The sequence below is a fragment of the Erythrolamprus reginae genome, chromosome 2 (genome assembly GCF_031021105.1).
Source record: "Erythrolamprus reginae isolate rEryReg1 chromosome 2, rEryReg1.hap1, whole genome shotgun sequence".
NCBI classification, from domain to species: Eukaryota; Metazoa; Chordata; class Lepidosauria; order Squamata; family Dipsadidae; genus Erythrolamprus; species Erythrolamprus reginae.
The window spans coordinates 144,671,592-144,685,114 of NC_091951.1; the positions used below are offsets into that span (position 1 = coordinate 144,671,592).

At 38.0% G+C, this 13,523-nt stretch overlaps 1 protein-coding gene across 1 annotated transcript in view; it reads right to left on the reverse strand.

Annotated features, from left to right (window-relative positions):
* Positions 1 to 13,523, reverse strand: part of METRNL (meteorin like, glial cell differentiation regulator) — a 42,601-nt gene that overhangs the window by 19,638 nt on the left and 9,440 nt on the right. The window lies entirely within an intron of this gene.

Sequence of the window (13,523 nt, forward strand, 5' to 3'; positions counted from 1 at the left end):
ACTATCTACTCTGCTCTGGAAAAAAAAATATCAAAGCACATATAATGTTTTTCATCTTGTTCAAATATTTCTGTGGCTAAAACCAAAAACAACAACCCAACAATAATCATATTTGGCATTGGTAGTGCCTGGGGCTTTAACCCTCTGTCATCGGGATTAAAACTGTGTCCATAACAAACAAACAAAAGTTGCAAAGGAGCCTTCCCAATGTAAAATAGCTCATACCAGAGAGCTGGGGTGGCGCAGCAGGTAGAGTGCTATACTGCAGGCCACTGAAGCTGACTGTAGATCTGTAGGTCAGCGATTGAAATCTCATCACCGGCTCAAGGTTGACTCAGCCTTCTATCCTTCTGGATTGTGGGGGCAATATGCTGGCTCTGTTAAAAAGTGCTATTGCTAACATGTTGTAAGCTGCCCTGAGTCTAAGGAGAAGGGCGGCATAAAAATCAATCAATCAATCAAACAAACAAACAAACAAACAAACGAATGAATGAATGAATAAATAAATAAATAAATATTGCAACCAGTGCAATGTTGATTTGCAACCAATTCATTTATGAAGTTCAAAGATAATATAATAATCTTAGTTTTCTAATCTTTCCCCAGCCCCATTAATAATCCTTTATTATGACATCATACCATCTATCAGTGATGTAGCAATAAATATGTTCTGTGCACATGTGGTATTGTGGAGCAATCACATGAATTAGTGGCTCTAAAAGTTTTGAGACTACTTCAGGTAACATTTTCCTTAGGCTACTATGAACCCTCCAGAGCTTGGAGGCATATCTTACTGCTTCCTGACTCAAACAACCTTCATTTCATAAGCTAGGAATTCCATCTATACTAAATATTATTATTGATAAGAGCAGAGAGGGAAAGTCTTAAAATGCAAGGAGGAGAGAGGGAGAAAGGTACAAGAAAGTAGCTCACCACAAGATTCCTTTCCTTTAGTACATAAAAGTTCTTATCTGATATTCCGCTCCAGCACAAAAATAACTTTCCATTGGCCTCTGGTATCAGGACAATAACAGCAAGCACTGTATATATTAACCCAGGTTGGAACCTTGCCAGTAAAATGTCTCAACCTCATATGGAATCCAGATTGGAGTGGAATTGAATTAAATGACTAGAAGCTGGTTAAACTTAAACTTGGGAGAGCAAGTTGGTGAAAAAAAGATCAAAGTGTAAGTAAGCCTTAAAGGAAACTTTTAAAAGGAACCTAAGCAATATTTTATACGTTGTTTCAAAAAGAAGGAATAGCTGTGAGAAGGCATGCATTTGGACTCATTTCAGATTTGTGTCACTGAACTGTGCAATTTACCGTAACATTTAAAGCCATAGTCAACATTCAAAATAGTCCAGGGCCACAGCTGACTAAAACACCACAATCAGAGAGAAGAAGCTCCCGGAGTAATTTCTTCCAAAATGGAATGAAAACTGTATGTCAAAGAGACCTTAGAGAATTTGCTCCTCTCAATCAACAAAATATTCTTTCGACAACAGAAATTCAGAAAACTCTGTCACTCTTGAACTTATCTCAGTGTTATTTGGTGGCTGTTCTAGTGTGGTTGGGTACTTTCTAGCTGTTGGGTAACTCAAGATCTGGTAATGTAAATTCTAGAACTAAGATTGATTGAGCTTACACCATATCCATGTAAGCTTATAGAAAGAGCTGCAGTAAATACTGAAGTGTCTGCCTCTGGCAATTCTGTTTAGTACTTTCCTAATAACAGAAACTACTGTGTGTTTAATCACCATCTTATCTGGATTCCTGGATAAGCTTGCAAAGAGCTTTTCGAGGGGTTATATTCCTTTCGGACATCTGAATGAAGTGCACAAAGATCTCTATTACCATCCAAGTATATACCAATTCTGGGGACAGGGCTTGACTCTGCCTTCTTCCTCTGCATTCAGCTCTAGTCAAGGGCAGATAAATGTCTTCAGTCTTTATTGTAATATAATAATAATAATAATAATAATAATAATAATAATAATAATAATAATAATAATTATTATTATTATTATTATTATTATTATTATTATTATTATTATTTATTAGATTTGTATGCCGCCCCTCTCCAAAAACTTGTGGCGGCTCAAACAATAATAAAACAGTGTGACAATGTAAACAAATCTAATATTAAAAAACATCTAAAAACCCCATCATTTAAAAACCATGCAGCACACGCATACCATACATAAAACTATAAAAGTCTGGGGGAGATGTCTCAATTTACTCATGCCTGGCAATATAGGTGGGTCTTAAGTAATTTGCGAAAGACAAGGAGGGTGGGGGCAGTTCTGATTTCTGGGGGGAGATGATTCCAGAAGGCCGGGGCCGCCACAGAGAAGGCTCTTCCCCTGGGGCCCGCCAGATGACATTGTTTAGTTGACGGGACCCGGAGAAGGCCAACTCTGTGGGACCTTATCGGCCGCTGGGATTCGTGCATCAGAAGACGGTTCCAGAGGTATTCTGGGCCTGTTTACTCAGTTTTAAGTCCCACTGAGATAAGCACTAAGATATTAAATTTAATAATCTTATAAGTAAATGTTATACATCAAGCCAACAGAACAGAACATAGTTGGAAGGGACTTTGGAGATCTTCTAGTCCAACCCCCTGCTTACCCAGAAAACTCTATACCAGGTGATGGCGAACCTATGGCACGGGTGCTGCAGATGGCACGCAGAACCCTATCTGTTGGCACACAAGCCGTTGCCATTGCTCAGCTCCAATGTGCATGTGTGTGCTCGCCAACTGGTTTTTGGCTCACACAGAGACTCTGGGAGGGCATTTTTGGCTTCCAGAAAGCCTCCAGGGGATGGGGAAGACCCCTGCCTCCAAGGAAGCTTTTGGAGTCTGGGGACAGTGAAACACCAGCCTACGGAGCCCACCAGAAGTTGAGAAACAGGCCATTTCCGACCTCCAGAGGGCTCAGAGGGGGGGGAAGCTGTTTTCACCCTTCCTAGACATTGAATTATGATGTGGGCATGCACAATAGAATATGCCCACACTCTTTCAGCACACAAGGAAAAAAAGATTTGCCATCATTGCCCTATACCATTTCAGACAAATGGTTATCCAATCTCTAATTTAAAACTTCCAGTGTTGGAACATTTACAACTTCTGGAAGCAATAAATGGGACTTGAGGCTCAACTTGAAGACTATATGTCCATCCCATTTCATAAATAACCCCATCATCTTCAGATAACACAATGTGACAGTTTCCTTTCTCAAGTCATTATGTTCCATGACTTTTAGTGACCACAAATATAAGCCTTCACCATGGCAATTATTCAGCTGTATCAATGACTGTATCCACTGCAACAGTAATTGAATCCATCTACCTTATCTCTAGTTGAGTTTGTGGATGCTTCCTCACCATAATGATCTTAAAAAGCAGATAGTATTTACTGCCTAAATATTCACTGATATTGATATACACATTGAACTTTTTTAACCTATGTACTACTGTGTCATGCTTTAAATTTGTTGGCAATGTTCAGTTAGAACTGTTGCTTATTGTTTATCCATTGTTAATCTGCCACTGATTACTCTGGCCTTCTAACTTGCTAATGACTAGAATGCTGATCTAACTTCAGGTGGATCATTTGAAGAGGAAATAGATTCTTTTTTAAAGTATCAAGTAGACATTCAATTGTTCTAGGGGATTTAAATAAAGAAAAATGGTGAAAGAAGATGAGAGGATACAGTCACTTCCTCTAGCTTATTTTAAAGCAATCCAGGCCACCTAGAACCAGCCTTGCAGTGTTTTGTGAGCTCAAACATAATGATCTTTTCACAAAAAGCTGCATTTCAACTTCAAAGTATGTTATACCCAAAAGCAGTGGCAGAAGGGAAAGTCTCCCTTCTCAGTAATGGATCCTCCTATAAAATCAAATATTATAATCCATAAAAGAGGCCTTTCTTTCTTGTGCTAATCTTCCACATATACTGACTGGTTCTACCAGTATTTGGAAAAAATGTGATACAGATTATTGGAAATGTGGCCCCATAGCCCCTTATTTAAGAAAGAAGCCCAGTCAGTTCTAAACTTGCACTAGCCTCTTGTATAATTCTTGCTCTTTTTTGATTGGATTGAAGCGGATAAGATTATTTGCTCTCAATACCACTGTCCAGGAAATAAATTTTTAAGAAGATGTAATCTTATAGAACTATGCAGCCAAGTAGTTGATGCATTTGGATAAGACATAGAATTTCTACATTAGTATTTGAGAAAGAAAGAATACATTCATTCAGAAAATTACACTGTTTTCTGTTCAGGACACAAAAAGAAAATACACTACTCAAAAAAATAAAGGGAACACTTAAACAACACAATATAACTCCAAGTAAATCAAACTTCTGTGAAATCAAACTGTCCACTAAGGAAGCAACACTGATTGACAATCAATTTCACATGCTGTCGTGCATTCAACGTTGTACAGAACAAAGTATTCAATGATAATATTTTATTCTTTCAGATCTAGGATGTGTTATTTGAGTGTTCCCCTTTATTTTTTTGAGCAGTTGCTTTCAGAGTCAGGAAGGATATAGTAAAGGCAGTACAGGTAGTCCCCGACTTATGACCACAAGTGAGCCCAGCATTTCTGTTGCTAAGCAAGACAGTTGTTAAATGCATTCTTCCCCATTTTGTGACCTTTTTTGCCACAGATTTTAAGTCAATCGCTGCAGTTGCCATGCAACTATTAAGCGAACTTGGCTTCCCCCATTGATTTTGCTTGTTGGAAGCCAGCCTGGGAAGATTACCAATGGTGATCACATGATCCCAGGAAGATGCAACTGTCATTAATACTAGCCTGTTGCCAAGCGCCTCAATTTTGAATCACATGACCAGGAGGATACTACAAAGGTCATAAAACTTGCCATAACACACCTTTTCCAATGCCATTGTAACTTTGAATGGTCACTAAGTCAAGGACAAGCTGTGCTTGAATACAACATGATCAGTGACTGAATCATTATCAATTAGACTTCATGAACAATTCCTGAACATGACAGCTATCCAGTTTATGTTGATGCAGAGAGAGAGAGAGAGAGAGATGAACGAGATTTATTTATTTATTTTTTATCTATCTATCTATCTATCTATCTATCTATCTATCTATCTATCTATCTATTTATTGGATTTGTATGCCGCCCCTCTCCATAGACTCGGGGCGGCTAACAACAATGAACTTTATGGTAAAGTTCAACCTGAAATTGATGGAACAAGCAAACAAGTTGTGCTGCTTTTAATTCGATGGTGGAAAAAGTTGGAAAGAGAAGGAGGAAAATGGGATTGTATTATATGGCCTGAACAAATTAATGGTTTTTGGCAACGCTCTCCCCCGCATTGTTTTCAAACAATCAAAACAACACTTCTATCCATCAGCGGGAGTATGCTAAAATCAAATTGACTAATTATTGGTATAAGAAAACTGAAGTCTATTATTACAGCGAAAATGTGTCCTGGTGGTGACTGTGGAACTGCTCACATGCAAGTTTCAAATCAAGCTAAAGTGGAAGAACAAAGCCAACAGGTTTCCACAGTATGATCTTTAGCATGTGTACGTCATTGTCAAGACGAACACTAGGAGTTGCTTTGAAGTCCTGAATCTCATTCATAAAGAATCAGGGTTGTTCAGCATGAATGTGAAAGAGATCAAGAAATAGAAGAAAACAAACTGGATGTCAGAACAGTGGAGTTTGCCAAGAAGAGAAGTCCAAGCCAAATGCAAACTTGAGAAAGACAGGGATCTCAGGAAGGAATTTCAGAGAGCTGTCTGAAGAGGCAATAAACAGTATTACAACAACTGCAAAGACATTAAAGATAGAAACAAACATGGAAAAATAAGGAGGAAAAATCAAGTCTTTCTTCAAAACCAAGGTGAATTGTGACTCTTTAAGGTCACATAAGAACTGTTCAAATGGCATTTCTTCACTTCAAAAATCCTGCCCTTCTGGATTTTTGCTATTGAAAAGAGGATTACATTTAAAGTAAAATGTGAAAAACAAGAGAATCTGGCCCAGGCATATCAGCTCCCTTTTAAGCCTAATTAAAATGTTGGTGTTAGGCCAAATAGTTATTTGTCATCCTGAAAATATTGTACTCTCTGTTATGGACATTACCAGGGTTGAGGATTTCACTGTAAGCAGTACTAAATGCTGGCAGTTCAGTCCTGAAAGGATTAAATACCTTGATTCATATCCAAAAAGGCTCTTAACATTTTCCTATGCACCTGAGCCCACAATATTTTTAATGTGAAACCTGTGAAAAGCTGAAAGGAATTTATGATTGTTTTTATTATAGCATGTAATCAAAGACACCTTCCTTTCCTTGCTAAATAATCACAATGAAATTATCAGGGATTTCTAAGATTATCAATTGACAGGGCATCAATCTGGGAAGCTAGATACTGATTGGAAAAATTATTTTGTTTGACAGTAGATAATCCCATAATTAGAATGAAAGAGTCAATATTTTAACTGGAGCCTCCTTAACAATGCTGTTAAAGGGGTGTTCCCATACAACTGATTAAAAAATGGTACAGGTCTTAATTAAAAAAATACCCAAAGTAACCCAAATCCAGAGGTCAGCACTTCAGAGGAATTGCAAAGAACAGTGCAAAAGCAAGGAGAAACAATGAGTCAGCCGTAAAAAGCCTTCCTTTATCTAAATCTTCTATGTAAACATTAAACATGCCATGCTATCTATAAAATTTGATCACCTGTAGTCAAAATTACTGGGTAATAAAACTACCATGTAGCCCTCTTATGGAGTGCATTCTTTCCTAAATAAGGAAGATAAGAAATTCTGGTTAAATTTCATAATGATATTTGTAGTTTTGTTTGAACAAGCTTGTTTATATAGCAGGGTGTGCTAAACCCAAATCGTCCCAGTTTCTGTAGCTGATAAACTACTACTTATGACTACCCTTTTGGCATGTCTTAAAAGATTGATGGCAAACCTGATTTGGCCTGTCAAACATTCATAAAGTGCCTAACTTGACTGCTTCTGAGCAAAAGAGAAACAATTTTCTACTTCTTCACCCATCTAAGCTACCCTAAACAACGGTATGCAACTAACTGTGTACACAAAAGCAGGTCCCACTCTCATGAAATTGTCCAAGTGTCTGGAGACTTGTACAGTCTTTGCAGCATCTAAAAAGCCCATGAAAGCAAGCCCTGTTCATGTACAGATTCTCTGGAGGCCACCAGGGTAGATAAAAATCAATGATTTTTTTTTTTTAGAATATTGACTTTTAAAAAATTTAAATTGGATCTTTTTAATTTAAATCTGAGTTTTTAAAATTAAAATTTATTTTAATAAAATGCCTTCAGAGAAAAAAATCTATCTAAAGATAGTTTTCTATTCAAGTTACATTAATAGTTTATTCAGCATGAAATGAAACTTCGTTATGTAGCATTCTGCAATATTGGGACTATTGCTAAGAAAACAGCAAGTCAGAGGAGGAGCCACTGAGGGACAAATATGACAGTTGCTCGTTAAATATTATGATTTAAAACAAGTTGGTCGTTTTGTTGATCAATTATGACTTAAAATGATCAAGCCTTTCTACTAGTGATTTAAATTGTGATTTAAATTGACTAGGTTTAAATCAAATCTATTCTGGAGGCCAGAGAAGGACTCATTCTTGGTCATGTTTGCAAGAATAGTTGTTGGGTGTTGGTAAATTATGGCATATGATACATGTATCATAGGTTTGCCATCACTGAGTAAGGAGAATAATATTATGACATTTATGGTTAGACTGGTATGGTTTTTTTTCAACAATGTACAGTACAGCTGGAAAAAAACTTTCCTGTTAGGAAGCAGAACTGAATCATAGGATCAAAAGAGATCCTATACAGCTGGTAGGGGAATGCTGTTACACAGAACCATCTATAATTTATCACATGCAGATGTTTGGAGAGAGACCATCTCATGACCATCCCATAAATCCTTACACCACACCTGAAGAAGTACTATACCCAAGGGGCATATTCCTTCAATTTGGCAAAAAATGTATGGGAAATGCTTGGTTATTATCCCTTAACTTGATTATAGTTGAATGTTGGCATTTATAAATTCCTACATCTACATATTGGACATTAAAATATAGGAAGCCCATTAACCAGCAGAACCAGCTGCCTTATAAGAAACAGATCTCATCAAGATAGAAGAAATGTTTGTTAAAGTTTAACTTGCCTGTGTAAAAAAATAGGTTAAAAACCCTGAAGGTAACAGGGCTTTATGTTTCTGAATTCCAGTAAATTAAATTTGCAGACGTTGGCTCTGAAACAGGAATAAGTTTTTGGGGGAAACCAAGAGCTTGAACATTTTTAAGTACTTAAAATACACGGAAAAAACCTGTCAGAAACTAATGTGCTTTTTTAAATGAATAAAAGAATTGGAATCCTTGATGAACAGCTGCAAAAGAAGATTATTCCTTCTCAGTAAGGGAACCCCCATTTTTTCTTCCTTTCATTAAAAAACAAACACTCTTAGAGTGCGTGTATGCACAGTTGTTCCTTTTGACAAACTCTTCACCAAATGAAGAGTTCTAAATTCTAAAATAACTGATGAAAGTGCACAGTGAGATTGGAGGAGGGAGGCAGAAAGGAAATTATAGATTTTCTTAATTTTCTTCACAGTGATCAGGAATGCTGCTAATAAAGTACTTGTCTCTACCTGTATTTAAATAGGTAAACTGGAAATACAGTCTGTTTATGATGGATTAGATTGAGAAAGACTTTAGTAGAAGAAACAACTCTTGCATTTCATGTGTTCAACTTCCAGATGCAAAACCTTTTTTCCCTATTGTATAAATATCTTCAAACAATTTAGAGCCCTGATCACCTGCTTTTCCTGCCCAACTGCTTACAAGACTATTACTACAATAGTAATAAGAAACTATTGATGAAAATGCAGAAAAACACTTCCAGCATGATGTTTTTCCTAATGTCATGTTCAAAGGAAAGACTGACAGAAGCAGCAAAAGGGTGACGTGCTCTTCTCCCTTGCAGAATTTCCGAGCAACTCTTGCATTAGTTCTTCCTAATGATGTAATTCTAAACATAAGATAGCAAACTTCAGCAAACTAGCAGTTCAATTCCCACCTCTTGAACTCATCAGAATGTTGGTATCTACCATAGAGAAACTTACGACATTACCATAACAATATTGCCTCAAATTCATCCTGGGATAAAGTGTGATAAATTGAAGAAATGTACCATTGCTTTGGTCCATCATAAGCATAAGGACTTGTCGTCATGACAACAAACATGGCCTTCAAAAAGTGTCGGAATAAATCCACCATAGCTTCTTCATTCAGAGTAGTGTATCTTGCTCTAATTCTGTTCTCAACACTTTCCAAAATCTGGACAATTTAGATAGATAATGCTATATAGCAGCAATGACCAACTGTTTTTCCTTCAGGTGCCGAAAGTGTGTGCACTGGCACTTTCTTGGGAGGAGGGTGAAAATGGTCTCCCCTGCCCCCTGAGGTCCTCCAGAAGCCGAAAAAGGGCCATTTCTTGACTTCCAGTGGGCCTGTTTTTGCCCTCCCCTGGTTCCAGGGGCTTTCTTGGAGGCTGTGGAGGGTGAAATATCCTAACAGAGCCTCTGTGTGATCTGAAAATCAGCTGACCGGCACACACATGTGCGATGGACCTAAGCTAGGGCAACGTCTCAAGTGCCAGAGGTTCGCAATCACGGCTACATAGCATAGCAGCTCATGATCCATTCATTTGCAACACAATGTTCCTGTGCTGCTAATTCATAGGCAGTGGTTTTCACCGCAGTTATTTGCAGATGGAGTCAAATAATAAAATGCTGAATGTATCAGTCAAACCCCTGGTCCTCCATCAACTACAGTTTGCTTACGTATTGATTCTTGCAACAGTGTTATGACTAGGGGCACAGCAGGGCCTTAATGTAAGCTAAGATGACACATGAACTTTGATCACAGCTGGATCAGGACGAAAGCAGAACAAAAATAAAGGCAGATTCCAATAATATTATCTGTAAGTTCTTTTAAAAAGCAGTCAGTGTACTAAAAAAAATAAAACATTTAGGAAAAGGGTAGATTAACAATTAACCCTCTACCCTTAGCAATAAGACTTCTGAAAGCTTTCGAGCCAGTTCCTTTCTGGAATCTGGCTTGGTAACATCTTCAGCAGCAGAGGTGATATTCAGCCAGTTTGGACCAGTTGGGCAAACGGATGGTGGCGATCTGCGGGTGGACCCGCCAACCAGCCCCGGCACTATGCCATCCTATTTAGGCATGTTTGAAGCTGTGCGCATGCATGCAAACCGCACACATTTTTGAACCAGTAGGGAAAGTAAGTAATTGTCATCTCTGTTCAGCAGAATTAAGGGGATGTCAGAGTCAGTATTCTTCTGTTTATAAGATCTTCAGGTGTGATCAATAGGACTGATGATGAGATCCAGCATGTGAACATATCCATAAGAACATAAGAAGAGCCATGCTGAATCAGTCGAAAGCCCATTGAGCCAGCATTCTGTGTCATACAGGGGGCCGCCAATTTTACATAGGGATATTAAGCAAAAAGGCAAAACCCTCCCTTTCCCCTGACCACCAACAAATGGTACCCAAGGGAATCCTGCCTGCCTCATCCAACATAGAGGTGGCTCATGGACATCTGTTTCAATAACCCACCGATACACTTGGCATCCATGAATCTATCTAAGGGACAAAAAAAGGGACAAAGTGATCCGCTGTATGCAAGCCCGACTTTTGGGGGAAGGGAAACCTGCAATCTACTTTCAGTTGCTCAAAAGAGCAGATTAAGACCACAGTCCTATCTGCATTTATCCGAGAAGAAAATATTATTTAACAAATATTACTATGATTGCACTATACAAATGCAAAATGGGACTTCCAATATCAGGGGAGATACCGTGGATACCATCTGCATTCCAGGAGATGCATGCAAACCTGGAAAACTAAACTAGAATTTGGACTAAAAACCAAACTTCATGTCTAAAGAGCCATATCCTAAGACAGTGTTTCCCAACCTTGGCAACTTGAAGATATTTGGACTTCAACTCCCAGAATTCCCCAGCCAGCGAATGCTGGCTGGGGAATTCTGGGAGTTGAAGTCCAAATATCTTCAAGTTGCCAAGACTGGGAAACACTGTCCTAAGAGATAAAAAAATGTCCTATTTTGTCAACAATAAAATAATCTGCTGAGCTAATGTTTGGTTCAGATGCTCCAAATAATATCCAACTATCAAAAAATGACTGCCAGCTAAAGAAATAGAAACATGTTCTAAGAGGTTTAGCCAGCTGAGGCAAATAACAATGAGAAATAATCATTGAAGGACAGCATTTATATTGCATGTGACATGGAAAACCAGGGTGTGTGAGGGGGTGAGTTTAATTTCCAAAACACATTTTAAAATTGTGGTTTTACAGCAGAGGGACACATATTTAAAATATTCAACTTTAAAAGCATGATCATCAATGCTACAAATGTTTTTGAAAGAAAGATGTGTTAAGTTAGATATAATGGCAAATGCGCCACCTATCAGCTGCTAAGGGACATTGCAGTTACATAGCAGCTAGAGGTCAAGACACTCCACATCAAGGGCAATACAAAGCAGACATTTCGAATACTTTGAGTTGAATCAATTGAACTTTACAAGGGAAAAAAACTAGGGAGCAAAATTCTATACAAGATGACATTTTTGGCTGCATAGATGAAAAACAGACCCTGTTTAAAAAATAAGGAAAAACATGCCAAAAACTAAATACAAGTTGTATTGCAATCATTATTAATATCTCTAGTCATCCTACCAGAAGCAAGAGATAACTGTTGAAAATATAAATTGTTAGCTCTGAAAGACAGTTGAAGTCATCGGTTATTTCACCTATCAGTGATTATCTCTAGGAAGGAAGTAGCACTTATAAATGCCCTTATTTCCCAAGTTTGCTTTCAGACACATGAACAGTGGATGAATTGTTAGTAAATGACTCCAAATGATTTTCAACTGCAAGGCAGCTATAATGTGTTTAAATAAACAGTTGTTTCCCTCTACATATATAGGAGCAGAAACAGCAAAACTACAAGTTACCACACCACACTAGGGTTTTGTGTGTGTGTGTGTGTGTGTGTGTACATATATACATATTGTGACCTCTGTAGGGTGATTAGAGAGGTGGAAGGAACCATCACTCTTCAACTACAAATATTAAATAGTCTAATGTAACAACAAAAACAAACAAATGGAGAGGGGAAAGGATGAGCAACTGACAGCCTGGGTGAATTGCCGGAAGAGGATGCATGGAACATGATGGCCAAGAGCTTTTAATATTTGGATGACAACTTCTTTTTTGGAAGCAAGACATAGAAACATAGAAGACTGAGGGCAGAAAAAGACCTCATGGTCCATCTAGTCTGCCCTTATACTATTTCCTGTGTTTTATCTTAGGATGGATATATGTTTATCCCAGGCATGTTTAAATTCAGTTACTGTGGATTTACCAACCACGTCTGCTGGAGGTTTGTTCCAAGGATCTACTACTCTTTCAGTAAAATAATATTTTCTCATGTTGCCTTTGATCTCTCCCCCAACTAACTTCAGATTGTGTCCCCTTGTTCTTGTGTTCATTTTCCTATTAAAAACACTTCCCTCCTGGACCTTATTTAACCCTTTAACATATTTAAATGTTTCGATCATGTCCCCCCTTTTCCTTCTGTCCTCCAGACTATACAGATTGAGTTCATTAAGTCTTTCCTGATACGGTTTATGCTTAAGACCTTCCACCATTCTTGTAGCCCGTCTTTGGACCCGTTCAATTTTGTCAATATCTTTTTGTAGGTGAGGTCTCCAGAACTGAACACAGTATTCCAAATGTGGTCTCACCAGCGCTCTATATAAGGGGATCACAATCTCCCTCTTCCTGCTTGTTATACCTCTAGCTATGCAGCCAAGCATCCTACTTGCTTTTCCTACTGCCCGACCACACTGCTCACCCATTTTGAGGCTGTCAGAAATCACTACCCCTAAATCCTTCTCTTCTGAAGTTTTTGCTAACACAGAACTGCCAATGCAATACTCAGATTGAGGATTCCTTTTCCCCAAGTGCATTATTTTACATTTGGAAACATTAAACTGAAGTTTCCATTGCTTTGACCATTTATCTAGTAAAGCTAAATCATTTACCATATTACAGACCCCTCTATATAGAAGACCTATATAGAGAACCAACTCACGTATAAAGAAGCCTTAAGCCTATAAATAAATTTACCTCTTTTAAGTTATTAAACTGGGCTGAAGCCTATCTCTCCATCTAAACATATTCATAAGCGAAGCAGGAAAGGGAAGCAACCTCACAACTTGGATAAACCGGTATGTGACTCGCACCTCAAGGTAACAATTGCAAAGCAAACAAGTTCAACATTTGGAGTTGAACAAGCAAAAAGTTGGATAGACAAGACTTGGGAGGAGGTCCATTAAGAAGTTATTTATATATGCTGTTTATGTTTAA